We start from the raw sequence: 16,096 nt of genomic DNA, 5'->3' as shown, positions 1-16,096 counted from the left end.
GAACACGCGATAGTACAGTGGTTCTCAACCTTTTCAGGCCGCGACCCCAAAAAATAATCATATTTTAAATGGGGACCCCCAACCCTGACGAGCACTAAGAGTTGAGGCATTACATTTTGTATAACACAGTTCTATTGTGAAAATGTTCAATTTTTTTGTCTCTAATATTTGACAATTTGGCCAACGTTTAATTTGTCATTTTAGAGGTATTAAAAAGTTGCACATTAAAGTTAATCATCTGGGGACCCTCCTGGGGATCCTGACCCACAGGTTGAGAACCATTGCGATAGTACACAGGGAGCCTTTCCTTGGATATGGGTCAGATTTGTGCTTCAGAACTGCCAGCAATACTATTAAATGAAGCTCATTTGGGTTTCAAGCCTAACTAATTAAGTAGCCTAAATCCATACGGTCCATATAGAATTCATTACCAATGCTGATGATGATTTCATGGCTACCGACTTTGAGAGATATTTGAAAGTTTTGACCAATTAAAAACCTAGCGTCTACTATTCCAGGGCCGAAACTTCGGCGAAAGTATAGCTTGAGCTTGTAGATCAGCTATTTTTGGCAAGGTGTAGAGGGAAACACTAGAGGATCTAGTAGGGTCCTGGTAGGGTTTTATTAAGTGGTTAAAGATTTCACAGAAATGATCATACAAGTAACAAAAACCCTTTAATGCTAAACAGATCATTGTGTGATCCAACTGACAGAACTGCCCGAAAGGTCGTACATTTATAGGCGTGCATGATCCAACCGTGACACAAAAGAAATATCACCTAGTTTGAGCAGTGCCTTTTATGAGTTCGTTAATTGATGAAATGGCTATCCTTGATCATGATTGGTGTAAGTACAGTATACATGCCAGACCGTCCGGTTTTGGGGGCATACGGACATGAAAACAAACACCTGCAGACACCTCTACTTTGGAGATGCCTCTCAGCCTCTATGAGGGACAAGTGTGGATGAAAATTAATGGAATAAAAATCTTTCACTCTCTCATTCTCGCCTTCTCTCTCTCTCTCTCTCTCTCTCTCTCTCTCTCTCTGTCTCTCTCTCCGTCTCAGAGCCAAATCAATGAGAGCTGCAGAAGATTAATTCCTATTTAACATGTACTGACACATGGGAGTGGAGCCTCAACAACAACAGCACAACAGTTCAGCAGCTCAGTCAGCTCACCGCCATAGTGCAGCTGTGCGTGCGAGAGAGAGAGGCAGAAAGAGAGTGAGAGAGTGAAAGAGAAAGCCAAAGGATGTGGCCTATTAAGAGTCCAAAACTTCCTGTTGGGACAAAACCAACAGGAAAAGCAAGAGGGGGAGAGAAGAAAAAACGCCGGAACTGAATGAGCTGTGGCGAAGACGACAACAATGGAAACGACAAAAGAACAGAACAGGAAGGAGAGACAAAAGACAACAGCGCCCAGGTAGAATTCCTGCGCTCCACCTGAGCTCCTCCCCTCAAGAATTCATCCTCCCCCCAATCCCATCCCCTCCCCACAAGTGTGAGGTACTCCAGACTCCCACTTCTCCACCCCTGCCAGTCCCAAGCCTAGCACCCCCCGATCCAACAACCTGCCCACTCCTCCACCCTCCCGTCCATACGTACATACCATACATTAGGGATGGGACGATATGAAAATGTAATGTCACGATTATTGTGATATTGTGCTATTGCGATTTACGATATTATCGTGAAAAACTAAATATCCCCAACATTATCCTGGGGTGGAACATTTGCCAAAAAATAGCCGATCTACAAGTTCACAACGTGCTGTGCTATTTTTTGGCAAAGAGATTTCTCACAGAGTGAGGAAAAAAAGACTATCAAGTATGTTATTTAAAGGTCCGTTTTACCAATTGACCAGTCGCTATGCCCCTCCTAAACCCGTGCTTGCCCAATGCCACGTTTAGCGACAGGTTACTAAGGCGGGTGCCTTGGCAAGCTGCCATGGCGGCGTGCAGCAATAGCACCCAGCTGCAGACTAACCTGCCACAAACTAACGCACGTCCAGGAAGAAAACAATAGCCTATACTAAAGTCAGATTAACATACTAATACAGTATCTGGCTTAAAGTCCTGTTCGCAATTTGGTGTTAGGGGAGTTTCTCACCTGAACTGAGTCAGTGGGTCCCTAGACATTAAAAATCACAGAGGTGCTCGTCCGCCATAGTGCCAGGAATGGCACAATGGCCAAATCAAATATGGCTGCCATCGGCTATGATGAAAATCTAACTTTTCTGTTTCTGGGTGTATATGCACATGTAATACCTCTATTTGGACTAATTGTGGTGTGGGGAATTCATTTCTGATATTGTTTTGACCATTTTGGGCGATTTGGACCACAAAAGGTCATGGTCAAGGTCATTTTGCTATTCCGAAGACCATGGGCCATAACTTGGCCATTGTTAGGAGTAAAAACAGGTGCAGTAGGTCTAAATCAACTAATGCTGACATGTATAATTCATTTCTGACATTGTTTTGACCATTAAGGATCATCTTGTCTTTGAAATATCAATGTCAATGCCATTTTTCAAAAACGATTTTGTTCATTACTTGCACTTTTATAGTATTTTGTGTAAGTTTGTTACTATTTTATAGTAAGTTTGTTTTGTTTATAACAAAAGACATACTAGTGAGAAATACAACAAGTAAGCATCCACATTTAACTTTAAATTGGGGTTTAAAATGGGTGTTTAAATGAGCAAATAAGACTATTTACGAATAAAAGTGACAAATAAAATTACACAACAAAATCACACACACAATTAAATAACAATTTCCCTCAAAGTGCACCATATTGGGATTGTGTGCATGCAAGTTAGTATGAGGTGTTTTTACAGGATGGATTTGGCATTGTTCCATGGCAAAATATGATGCACAGAACTCCATCAGTGTCGAGTGTCTTGCTTCAGACATGGCAGGAGTGTACTAAAGTCAAAGTGCTCCTTCCATCCATCAGAGCTTGACATTGACTTTTTGAGGCAGTTGTCCTTTGGACAAGTATATTTCCCATTCACTTGTCCGGAGACAAAAGTCACTTGTCCGGATAAGAATTTCATACATTGAAATAATAACAAAAGGACGGCTAATGACCCCCCTTGCTCCCTCCACTCCATAGTATGGGCACTTGTCCCGGACAACAGGACAAGCCTTTATGTCATGCCCTGTTCCATGTTCCATTGGTTCTAGTCTTTCCTCAGGTTCCTTGGCTGTTCAAGCAGGTGGCAAGAAATGCGCTAGAAAGGTGCCTTGTTGGTCTCAGCAGTTGTACTTCTCTGCTACCAATACTGTGTCTTGTTCTGTCAAGGTCTTTGCCTCTCCAAAGTTTGTTAGACATTGTACTCGGTCAGAAGCCATAACTACATGTTTAATCCTCACCTGGCCCATGCAGTCATCTCCTGTCTCCAAGGCATATGTGCCTTGATCACTGTCTTGGCTAGTGGTGCTCCAAGATGAGACTGCTTGATGCAGTTCAAGTGAGTCTCACCAGTGCCATACTGCTGCCAGATCTCCTTCATCCCCAGTGCTTGGAAATATGGGGTGTAGTATAGCAGTAATGTGAAGGAGACAACAACTCTCTGGGGTCCGCTCATAGTTCCGACATCCCATTATTCTGACCATTAGGTTAGTGAAGGTTAGGGATAGGCTTAGTTATAATGGAGGCTGTACATGCACCAGGTGTCAGCCTCCTCAATCCTATTCAAGATGTCTGGGATCTCTTCTCCACTAGCGACATCATCAACAGAGACAACAGAGCTGATAATGGTAAATGGACTGCATTTACAGTATATAGCGCTCTTCTCCAAAGCGCTGTACAATGGATTTCACATTCACCCATTAACACACACATTCACACATACATTCACACCAAGAAACCATGCAAGGTGCTCATCGGGAGCAGTTAGGGGTTCAGTGTCTTGCTTAAGCACACTTCGACAAATAAGCAGGAGGAGACATAAATCGACCCTGGAACCTTCAGATTCCAAGGCAGCCGTTCTACCTACATCGCCACAAGCTTGAATGGACACCATTTTCCGAACACACAGCTGGAGAGCTGTTTGTTCACCTCAGACACCCAGAATTTGTAAAGTTGATGAGGGATGGGTGCGTCTATAGACTCTGTTATCTCTGATGATGATGAGTGGCTCCCTGCAAAAGGGGCTGGAGGTGAAGAGATCCTAAAGATTGAACTAGATTGAGGAGGCTGTCACCAAGCTGCTGGTACATGTGGAGTCAACTGGCCCTATTATAACTAAACCTACCCATAACCCTAACCTAATGGAGGGAATAATGGGTCGTCAGGATTATGAGTGGACCCCAGAGAGTTGTCGTAGTGATACTTCCAAGCACTGGGGATTAAGTAGATCTGGTAGCAGTATGGCACTAGGTGTGCAGCGGCACATGCTTCTACAGCATCAAGCAGTCTCTCATCTTGGAGCACCACTAGCCAAGACAGTGATCAGGGGACATATGCCTTGGAAACTGGAGATGACTGCATGGGCCAGGTGGGGACTAAGCATGCAGCTTAGTCCCCACCGAATACAATATCTAACAAACTTTGGAGAGGCAAAGACCTTGACAGAACAAGACAGCATTGGTAGCAGAGAAGTACAACTGCTGCCTGAGACCAACAAGGCACCTTTCTAGTGCATGTCTTGCCACCTGCTTGCAACAGCCAAGGAACCTGAGGAAAGACTAGAACCAATGGAACATGGACGGATGCAAGGAACACTTCGACTCTCGAGGATATGGCTGCCTTGCTGAATACATCCTGTAAAAACACATCATACTAACTTGGATGCACACAATCCCAATATGGTGCACTTTGGAAATTGTTATTTAATTTTGTGTGTGCTTTTGTTGTGTGATTTTATTTGTCACTTTTATTCGTAAATAGTCTTATTTGCTCATTTAAACACCCATTTAAAACCCCCCTTTAAAGTTAAATGTGGATGTTTACTTGTTATATTTCCCACTAGTATGTCTTTTGTTATAAACAAAACAAACTTACTATAAAATAGTAACAAACTTACAAAAAATACTATAAAAGTGCAAGTAATGAACAAAATCGTTTTTAGAAAATGGCATTGACATTGATATTTCAAAGACAAGATGATCCTTAATGGTCAAAACAATGTCAGAAATGAATTATACATGTCAGCATTAGTTGATTTAGACCTACTGCACCTGTTTTTACTCCTAACAATGGCCAAGTTATGGCCCACGGTCTTCGGAATAGCAAAATGACCTTGACCATGACCTTGTGAGGTCCAAATCGCCCAAAATGGTCAAAACAATATCAGAAATGAATTCCCCACACCACAATTAGTCCAAATAGAGGTATTACATGTGCAGAAACAGAAAAGTTGGATTTTCATCATAGCCGATGGCAGCCATATTTGATTTGGCCATTGCGCCATTCCTGGCACTATGGCGGACGAGCACCTCTGTGATTTTTCATGTCTAGGGACCCACTGACTCAGTTCAGGTGAGAAACTCCCCTAACACCAAATTGCGAACAGGACTTTAAGCCAGATACTGGAGTATACAGTACACAAGTGTTACCAGTTATATTTTCTCATGAAGTGCTCCTAAATTATTCCCGTGGGTTTGTGTAGGTCAGTGCAATCCGTTCTGTTTTTGTTTCAGTGTTTGTGACACGGAAGCGAGTGGGTGGGACGTTCGTGAACGAATCGAGTCTGTTGAACGACTCTTTGAAATGAACGATATGATTCGGTTCACAGTAGGGAGCCGTTCCTTTCTAATGAACAGTGGTGGGAAAAGTACTACATGTCTTTACTTAAGTAAACATATCAATACTGCAATCAAGTTTGGAATGTTATTAATGTACTAGAGTAAAAGTAAAATAGTATTGGTTTCAAAATGTACTTAAAGTAATATTAGAACGTACTCATTATGCAGAATGTCCTGTTTCACAGGTTTTCCAATGAGTAAAATGTAGAAAAATCATTTGCAAATAGCCGATCTACAAGCTCACAATGCATCGCAACGTGACACATTGTGAGCTTGTAGATCACCTATTTTCAAATGCCAGAAATGTATCCAATGGCCAAAATGTATAGGCCTATATGGGTGGAAGTGATTTACAATCATAATCAAAATCTACAAAGTAACCAGTAACTAAAATGAGACAGTCTTTTGAACGGCTCTTTGAAAGGAACGGATCTCAGAGATGCGGTTCACTTCAAAGAACCATAAATCCCATCTCTATCTAGCAGCCAGACACCGATGCGCGCCGCCATGGCAGCTTGCCAAGTCTGCTGCGTTAGTAACCTGTTGCTAACTTGGCATTGGACAAGGACGGCTTTAGGAGGGGCATAGCGACTGGTCAATTACATAGGGTTTAAGTGGTACCAGATATGCAGCTCGGCAAATAACAGTTGAATTGATCCCAGTGCATGACAGAGGACGAATTCACGAAAAATGTTATCTCCACGATACGATTATCGTGAGCGTTTCTTTATCACGATAAACGATAATGGCGATTATCGTCCCATCCCTATAACGTACATACGTACCCCCAGTGGCTGCATGACCCCAGTCACCAGCCAGCCAACCCCTCCTTCCCCCTCTATTTGCCTTCTCCATTCAACCAACATCATGCATCACTGTCACCGTCGTCCCTCGTCCGGCCATTCGCCCCGCCACCCATCGCGGCCATGGGGGTGCTTTTTGCTTTCAGGTCCGGGCCGGGACCGGCAGCAGCCTGCCTGCATGTCTGCCCGTCCAACGCATCGCCTCCCAATGCATGCATGCACCGTCCCCCTTCTATTCCATTTAGCAGCCCTCTGTCCTCAGTCAACAGGCATGAGGAGGTGGGTGTGGGTGGTTGGCAGGGGTGTCGCACCAAATTCTGGGCCCTGGGTACAAGGATGAGGATTCACTGCGTTGTTTTGTGCTTTAGCTATCGAAAAATAGCAGATATACAAGCTCACAGCGCGGCTGTGAGCTTGTAGCAAGCTTGTAGCAGATCTACAAGCTTGTAGCAAGCTTGTAGATCTGCTATTTTTTAAAAATCGTGAAAATCTTTGAAGGTTTTTTTTTTTTAAAACCTATGTTTCTATGTCAGTGGTGCACAAACCTTTTCATGTGAAGGACCCCCAAAATGATTTGTATTTGGCCACGGACCCCCATCTCAAAATATTTAGTTCCGGGGACCCCCCAGAAGCAAAATTTGAAGTACAAATGTTCGCTTAAAAAAAAAATACATATATTCAAAGATTTGCAGTTTGCACACATTTTCACGACTTTTCAACAATAGCCGTAGATCTACAAGCTAGAATAGCTTGTAGATCTGCTATTTTTCAACAGCTAAAGTATAACATAATTCCAGGCCCCTCCACCTTGGGCCCTAGTAACTCAGTCCCCCCCCCCTGTGACGCCCCTGGTGGTTGGATTTATACGCGCCGCCGCGTGCCTGTGTGTGTGTGTGTGTGTGTGTGTGTGTGTGTGTGTGTGTGTGTGTGTGTGTGTGTGTGTGTGTGTGTGTGTGTGTGTGTGCGTGCGTAGAGTCGTGCGTTTAATTGAGGGGTTTGGGACACAAGCGTTGCCTGTAAATCTGTCAGGAGGGTGTTATGGAACAAGATGCAGGGCTCCTCTCTCCGCCACACCCCTCCACTTGGGGCAAGCAGACGGCCCGGGTCATCCGGGAACAAAGCCGCCAACACTGGTGCTAAATTTAAACACCTCTTTTATAATCATCATCTCAGCAGCCCCTCTGGCCATCAGGCCACCATCATCATCATACCAGCACACCACACACTCTCTGGTAGTCAGCTCCTTTAAACACAGACATGTTGTGTCTGTCTGCAACAATTCCCTGCCGTTTTCCCCCCCGTTTTTATGAAGGTTTCCACACATAGTGCATACTGAGAGAGACACATTCGCAATAAAACCCTGGATATCAGCACCACTGTGAAGCGATTATTAAGGGGGTGCGGGACATTTAAAGAAAATGAGTGGTTTATTACCTCTACAGCACACACACACACACACACACACACACACACACACACACACACACACACACACACACACACACACACACACACACACACACACACACACACACACACACACACTTTTCCTAGGCATGATGGTGATGTCTCTTTAATGCACTCGCTGACTTGAGTACTGTAGTGTACAACCAACCAGCATTCATTGCCTGCCCCTAAACACTCCATTGTAGTTGCAGAGGTCGTAGCTTATCTGTCAGCATTCTGGGACCACAGCTTGACATACAGACAGACAGACAGACAGACAGACAGACAGACAGACACTCTGTATCGGCGACAGAACACATACAGAGGCGACATGATAATAGCATATTATGGGTCTGTATTCGTAGAAAGAAAAAAACGGCAACTTTTAAACATTTAAAACGTGGCAGCAGCAGTACACTGACTCACTGACTGAGTGAACGGCTTCTTCTTTGCACCCAACAACAACCAAATCTACTAAACATTTCTCGTGCAGTTGCGACAATGTATCCAGTGCGCCAGCCAGGCTCATCAGCTGTGTGTGTGCGGGGCTGTGCGCGCTACAGTCAGTCACCCTACTGTGACACTATCATGTGTAACAGTGTAGCCACTTCTGCAGGGACGGCGAGCGAGCGAGCGACACGAAACCGACACAATTTGAGTGGTGGTTACATGTATCTGTCTGTTCTGTCATGTCCCCGTCTATCATCAAAAGTTCCCCATGCCATGTCGTGATGCGTGTATCCATTCTAAAAGCACTTTTCCTTTCTATGATCTAAACAAGCCTGTGTGCTGATGTGTAAATATTTAGCATGCCTTGCAAATAAGTTCAAAAAACGAGCACCAGCGTGCCTTCATTTCGTGGGCAACAACAACCAGTCCACGCTACAAACCAAGCCATGTCTAGAATATACGTGCAGTCACAATAATATCATGTAAATATAGGCTACGTCCACTTCTCACACATCATAGATAGACAGCACAGCCAACTCAAATCTTCGCTGTCAGTCACGTAAATGCATGGCACGCACGCACACACACAGTGTCACCGTAACCGTCTCCGATGCCAACAACATCGTATGTAATGTAGTAGCCTATGTGTGTGCATGCACCGTCGTTTAGAGACTGAAGTCTGTGCATTTTGCCCACAGTACAGTACAGTACAGTACAGTACAGTACAGTACAGTACAGTACAGTACAGTACTATCTATCTATCTATCTATCTATCTACTACTACTACTCGCTAGCGAGCCGAGGCTTTAAATTGCAGAACACGAAATGCAAACTAAATCCAGCATTAGCGAAACACAGCAGGTTAGAATAAAGGTGTAAAAAAAGAGCGAAGCAACAGCGGCATGAACTTACCTTACCGAACAGGCGGTACCTCTCTGACTGCCGGATCACTAATTTATTCTTTTCACTATTAACTCTCCGCCATCTTCAGCACTGTTTGTTTAAATGGGATAGACTGACTCCCGAAGCGAAGCGCAAGAAGCCAAGCTTGTAGTCGTTAGCGGCGTCAGCGGCGTGGCGCGGGGGCTGCCGGGTAGTGTAGTGAACGCGCGCGGAGCGCCGCCTCCGCGGCCACCGCCTGCCCACCCGGATACGGACTACAATTAAAGACTACACCGCGTTGACCGCCAGGGGGAGGGATGGGGCTCATGCAACGACGTGCACACTGTCTTGCAGCCTGGCTGCAGAGTGCAGACGGCTGTCATGCGATGACATTAGAGGCAGAAAGATGCCACCGCGGTGTTTATTTTTAGTTAACCTGGGGGAGATTCGAAAAGCAAACACCGCCTTGTTTGCAGGATCCTGCAGTTAGAGTGCCTCTGTCTCTCACGTCATAGCATTTTTTGTGTGTATAGAGCAGGGCCGGTTCTAGGATTGTGGTGGCCCTAAGCAGGACTTGTTTTGGTGGCTCCCAAAAAAACAGGGGTGAAAGTGGCTTGAAGTTTTTGCCCAAACTCAGAGAGACTACATCTCTGCTTTTTAGGGGGATAAATAAAGTGGTTCCTGCGTAAATAAGCCTTAAAGCTTACTAGGATCTCCTTTTAGTTGACCGTGTACCAGTGATTTGTGCTGTCGTGAAACTGTACTTTTTCCTATTGCAAACTTCTAATAAATTCTTCAGTCAAACCCCCCAAATTCTCCCGAAATGCATGGAAAACTGCAGTTTGACCAACCAAATATTCCCTCCCCCTAGTGGTTGTGGCTCCCAGCAGCGACCGCTTATATTGCTTATAGCAGAAACCGGTCCTGAAGTAAAAAGATGATGCATAACAATAAGGCAGTCAAAACTTGAAGACTATTAAATATCAGCTGTCTCAGGTAGAGGTAGCCTATAGTATTTCTCATCTGATAACGATAATAATGTGTTGATCAAAGACGACAGGGCATGTATTGTTATCTGTATTGTATCTAGATAAAAATATACACAAATGTATTCTTCTTGTGTATAACATTATATTTTAAATAGTATTTACTGCTGTCCTACAGTATTCCTTTTATGTTCAGTTAATTCAAACAAGTAGCCTATAATTTCCCTCTGTGCTAGCTAGCATTTACAATTTCTCTTTTTCAGGCACGTGCACACATAGACATGAAAGGGAGCTTGAGCCCCTGCCCTTTTAACAATCTGTAAAAAGTGCCCTCTCAGACCATGAATGCCGTTTTCACTATGGTGAAAGAAATGCAAATGCCCTCTTTCCATGCCGTACCTGAAGGCAGCATTCAAGAGAATTGCCTTGTCCAAACTCTCCAGAACTTGAATGCAGCATTTTATGTTGAAAGAATTGCCCTCGCTGTGTAGAAATCCATGCTGTATGCCACATCTCCAGTATTTCCTTTTTACTGCTTAGTTTAGTGTGATATAGAGTAACGAAAGTAGCCGACCTCCATGCTGCAACACGTTGTGAGCTTGGAGGTCTGCTATTTTCGATATTTTCACCAAAAGGCCCTTTTCTTTGAAATTTCAGCCCCTGCCTCATTCTCTGCACGTCCCTGCTCTTTTTGTTCCTTTTCCTCCCCTTCTGGAATACTTTAGTAGCCTAACTGATGTGTAATTAACAATGTGCCATATAATTAGGCCTACCAGTTTTCTTTTTCTTTTTTTATTGATGGGGGAGTTGTTATGTCTCTCAAAATTACAATTAGGTAAACTGAGTTTTACTGACTTTATATATCTGCTGTACCTTCCATTGCACAACAGTTCATACAACTGAAAACAACTACAATGCATTCATTAAATGCAAATCTCAATCAATACAAAAAGTTGAGCAGTGATCATTGTAAACAAAACAGTATCATTTTTGTCTAATAAAATAGATCCAGTTTTGGCATGACGTGAGGGTATAACGTATATATTTTCTAGTAGATTACAATAGTGTAACTATAATCTTGCAATCATCATCTTATAATGTTGGACCAAACTTTGATGTAAATGACTCCTGCTCTGTACAGCAGTGGTTAGCCAATCTACAAGTTCGCAAAAGGGTTGCGGCATGTCACGTGTGATCTTGTAGATCTGCTATACTTAAAAAGAAAAGTATATATATTTTTTTGAAACAACACAAATCTTGTGTGGGGGTCCCTGGCACAAACTATTTTCAGATCTGGGTCCACAAACAAATATATGTGTAATACCGTATTTGGCAGTCCTTCAACGACATAAGTAATGCACATCCTCTGTCATTGGAGCTGGGCCAAAATGCAAACAGCAAAATCATGAAAAAAGTCAAGGTGAAGGAGCTGGGGTGGCGCAGTGCCAAAGTGTCTGCCCTCCATCTCTGAGGTTGTGTTTTGGAATCCACCGTGGTGCAACCGGCTTTGTCAAGCGTCTACACGAACACAATTGGCCCGTGTTTGGGGGATGAAAGGGTGATAATTGTCACTGTTTGTAATCCTACGAGCTGGAGCAAATGGTAAATGGTGCATTTATATATTGCCTTTATCCAAGGCGCTCTACAGAGATTGTGCATTACATTCACACACGCATTCAAACACAGACAGCAGAGGAAACCCTGCAAGGCACCAACCTGCACATTGGGAGCAACTAGGGGTTCAGAGTGTTGCTCAAGGACTCATCGACACTAACTCTGGGGGAGCCCGGGATCGAACTGGGAACCCTCTGTGTTCTACGACGGCAACTCTACCTCTGAGTCACTGCCGCCACCAGAGCGTCACCTGTCAGCAGAAAGTGCATGTTAGGTGGGAGGATAGGACCAAGGCTCAACATACTCCCAGCAGAGGCTCCTGAGTCTGTAGGATACAACAGCAGTGACAACACAGAAATGTGTGTGGGGAGGAATTCATTGCCATAACAACCCCCCCCCAAAAAAAAGAAAATCAATTGCAATCATCATCTTGTATGTTGAACCAAACTTTGATGTAAATGACTCCAGCTCAAGTCAAGGTGACTCACAACTCACTTTAGAATGCTTCAAGTATTTTTTTATTCAGCAGCAAGCAGCAGCAAAAAGAAAATTGATTCGACCTTGCGTTTTGTCAAGTAGGCTATTTGAAAACCATGCTACAGGTTTTAATGTCTCTTTTCCATTATGGTAAAAGTACCTGGTATTTCTTTTGTACCAACGAAGAAGGGTTTTATTTGTCACATACTCGAGTCATATTCTAAGCAAGCTGAAGCAATATCAAAAGCTGACATGAAAACACTGCTGGCTACTACAGTAATAGGTTAGAATAGAAATGTCACTATAGCGTCATTATCTGCAACCTCATTTCTTTAGGGTCATGTAACCACTGTTCCTACAGAGGCAAATTTACATACATTAGTCGACTGTAACTGACCACGCAGTCAAATGATATGCTGACTTCATGAAGAGTTTCCAGTTGGTGTTGCATGGGGCCTTCCAAGTTCCCTGACTTCATCCAACATAATGTATTCAAGCGGCACTTCCCAGTGGGAAACATAGTGCACACTGTACATCGGACAGACACCACATCAAACTGGAGTCCAAACTGGACCCCAATGGAAACAAACTATAGACTTTCTTGGAAAAGAATCCTTTTGGCAGACTATGTATTGTACTGCACTGCCCTGTACTTATCTTGGCAAACTATTAATAAAGTATTCAATCAGTCTATCAAAATCAAACCACTACTGAATTTTCGACTATGTTTGACAATTTGTCATGGAGAGAGCAAGACACAGACAGACAGACAGACAGACAGACAGACAGACAGACAGACAGAGACACAGTTTGATTGTAAGTATTATTATTGGGGCATGCCTCGAGATGTGCGTGCTACTGAGCACACCTTTCTAGCCTTTCTATCATGACCTATTGCCATGATGCAATAGGCCGTGATGCCATGTTGCGTCACTGCATCACGGCCTATTTCTCAGCCAAATCTTATCAGAAGCTGTTTACTTTCAGACTGTTGCCTAAAGGTTAAATAGCGATCATTTGCAGACTGCATTAGCTTTACCTTTATAGCATTCTTTAGTAAATTAGTACTCTTCGACACAGGGGGTTGTTGAACGCTGCTATCATCACTGATGTCATTTGTCATTGGTTGTCTGCAGTGCAAGCTACAGTTGTGTTCATGGTCCATAAGCCTTGCCGAGCCCTGAGCCTGTGTCCTGTTTCCTTAGCGTGAGGCAACTTGATGTTCAAGTACATCACCTGGACATGACACTAGTATGTCCCCAGTCCAACTCTTGATGCTGAGTGCCAAGCAGGGAGGCATTGGGTCCCGTTTGTAGAGTCTTTGGTATGGCCCGGCCGGGGATCGAATCCCAACCTCCCAGTCTCAGGGCGGACACTCTAACCATAAGGCCACTGAGCTGGTTACACCATGGTCCATGCAGTGGAATAAAAGAGAATAACCGTCAAGCGATTTATTTTCCTATTGCAGCCTTTTTGAGGGAAGATACAGGGCTGCAACTATCGATTATCTTCTTTGATTACTTTTTCAATTAATGAAATAAATGAAAAGGATGGTTTTTGGGATAATCAAAACATTGTATATCTATATATCTATGAATCAACGTGATTTTTTAAAGAATTTTGTATAATTGATTGAATCAAGTAATCTGATTAACCACTGAAGCCCAAAGAGTTTAGTGTAAAAAAAAAAATGCCAATCTAGCTGTGAGCTTGTATAGATTGTCACGTTTTTGTATTTTTGAAAATCTATTATTAGATTAGATCATCTATTATCATTATCAATATATTATTTTAAATAAACGATTAAATATATTAGTTCAATTAACTGTTGCACCACCCTATTTAGAAGAATCTATTCAGAAAAATGTACAGTACAAGTGCAGAAGAGGATTCTGTGATGTAGGCATTGAGGAAGTGGTGGGGGACCCTGGCACAGGGAGACCCCCTATCTCTTATAGATGAAGCCCATATGTGGGCTCCATATGCGAGCTGGCAGGCTGGGTGTGGCACGGTGGCCTATGGACTGGGGCACGTCGACGCAGAACCCACGCTCCCGCCAACATACGTACACTAGACAGGGGAGAGATGGCACCATGTCCATCACCATGGTGATACCAGGGCAGGCAAGTGCACACGGAGACAGACAGAAGCGACAGACACAGACACAGAGATGCACACGCATGCACGAACGCTCACACACACGAACGCTCACACACACACACACACACACACACACACACACACACACACACACACACACACACACACACACACACACACACACACACACACACACACACACACACACACACACACACACACACACACACACACACACACACTGGTACTACTGTACTTACGAGGACATCAGCAAGTATAGGACATGAAGGGCCCTATTGTCGTCCATGCCTTACCCCTTGTCCCTAAACCGTTTTGCCATTTTTTACTATTTTGAAAAACATTTTATAATATTTCAACTAACTGATCTGCAAGCTCACAACGTGTCGATGTAGATCGGCTATTTGGAGTATTTTAAAATGTTTTCCAAAATAGTAAAAAAAAAAAGGGCAAAGAAGTGTGGATAATAAGGGCAAAGGCATGGAGGAAAATATAGCTGAAACCCTTTATCCCTCACCCTAGCCAATGTGTCGCAGTTGCACTGATAAGATAAGACGTGAATGAATAAAAGGAAACTAAATTACCCCCCCCCCCCCCCCACCCCCCCAGACCTTTGACTCTCAATCAGGTGAAGAAACTTGAAAAAGAAAAGAAAAGGCAGAAATCCAGCAGGATCACCGTTTCTATCCAGAGGGCTCAAGAGTTCCGAACTTTTAATCTCTATCCGAGTGGTTGTTGTTGTCGGGCAGAAACCTCTTATCTCCACATTTTGAGTTTAAGTACATCAGAGGTCTTCAACGTTTTCAGGCCAAGGACCCCTTAGTTGAGGAGAGATGAAGCAGGGACCCCCACAACCTTTTCATAGATTCCATATAGTGTCATCGTTTGACAGCGCAATCGTCAGTGTATTTTGGATTCATGTCAATTTGTGTTTACAGATATTTAACTACTTGAGCCGTCAAAACGTAATTAACTTGACCTTTTACTCTGTACTTAGTCTGCTCTTTTTCCCCTTTAAACCAAACCTAAAATAGCCGATCTACAAGCTCACAACGCCTCGCAGCTTGTAGATCTGCTATTTTTGGCTACAGTTCTCAGAATATGGACTCTAGGGTTCAAGTTGTTAATATAAAAAGGATTGGAAGATTTGGAGGACCCCCTGTAGTAACTCTGAGGACCCACCATATGACTGTATGATGTAGGATGATTCTTTGAAAACACACCGGATATGTGAATCTTGCAAGGAACATGCACCCTGTGTTGAATAGTCTGAAGTAAACGTAGGTACAAACCAGAGAAACGATGATGTGATTTTAACTTTAAATAATGTTTTTCTACTCTTCACACTACATATTATAGGATACTTGGTGGTGTGAAACGGAACGGTTCATTTGGCCCATACATAACAGATAACACATCATTCGTGACTGGAGAAAATAGTTTAGGAATTTCATTCTTCTCGTGTCCCACTGTTGCAGCACCACAATGGTGTAAATCACAATATTTATTGACCTCAAGGGACAAACATTTGGGGAGTTTTACAGCCTTTGGGTGAAAGTTTCGATCG

The 16,096-nt window shown here is 43.4% G+C and overlaps 1 protein-coding gene across 1 annotated transcript in view; it reads right to left on the bottom strand.

Moving 5' to 3' along the window:
• Positions 1–9,455, bottom strand: part of LOC308291709 (nuclear receptor coactivator 3-like) — a 129,506-nt gene extending 120,051 nt beyond the window's left edge. The window contains exon 1 of the mRNA XM_080733832.1: positions 9,365–9,455. The gene's annotated coding sequence lies outside the window, so the exon portion shown is untranslated. The remainder of the gene's footprint in view (positions 1–9,364) is intronic.
• Between the last annotated feature and the right edge of the window lie 6,641 nt (positions 9,456–16,096).

Source organism: Nannobrachium achirus, assembly GCF_963921795.1.
Source record: "Nannobrachium achirus genome assembly, chromosome: 9".
In the NCBI taxonomy this organism is placed as follows: Eukaryota; Metazoa; Chordata; class Actinopteri; order Myctophiformes; family Myctophidae; genus Nannobrachium; species Nannobrachium achirus.
This window is presented reverse-complemented; position numbering and strand designations above follow the sequence as displayed.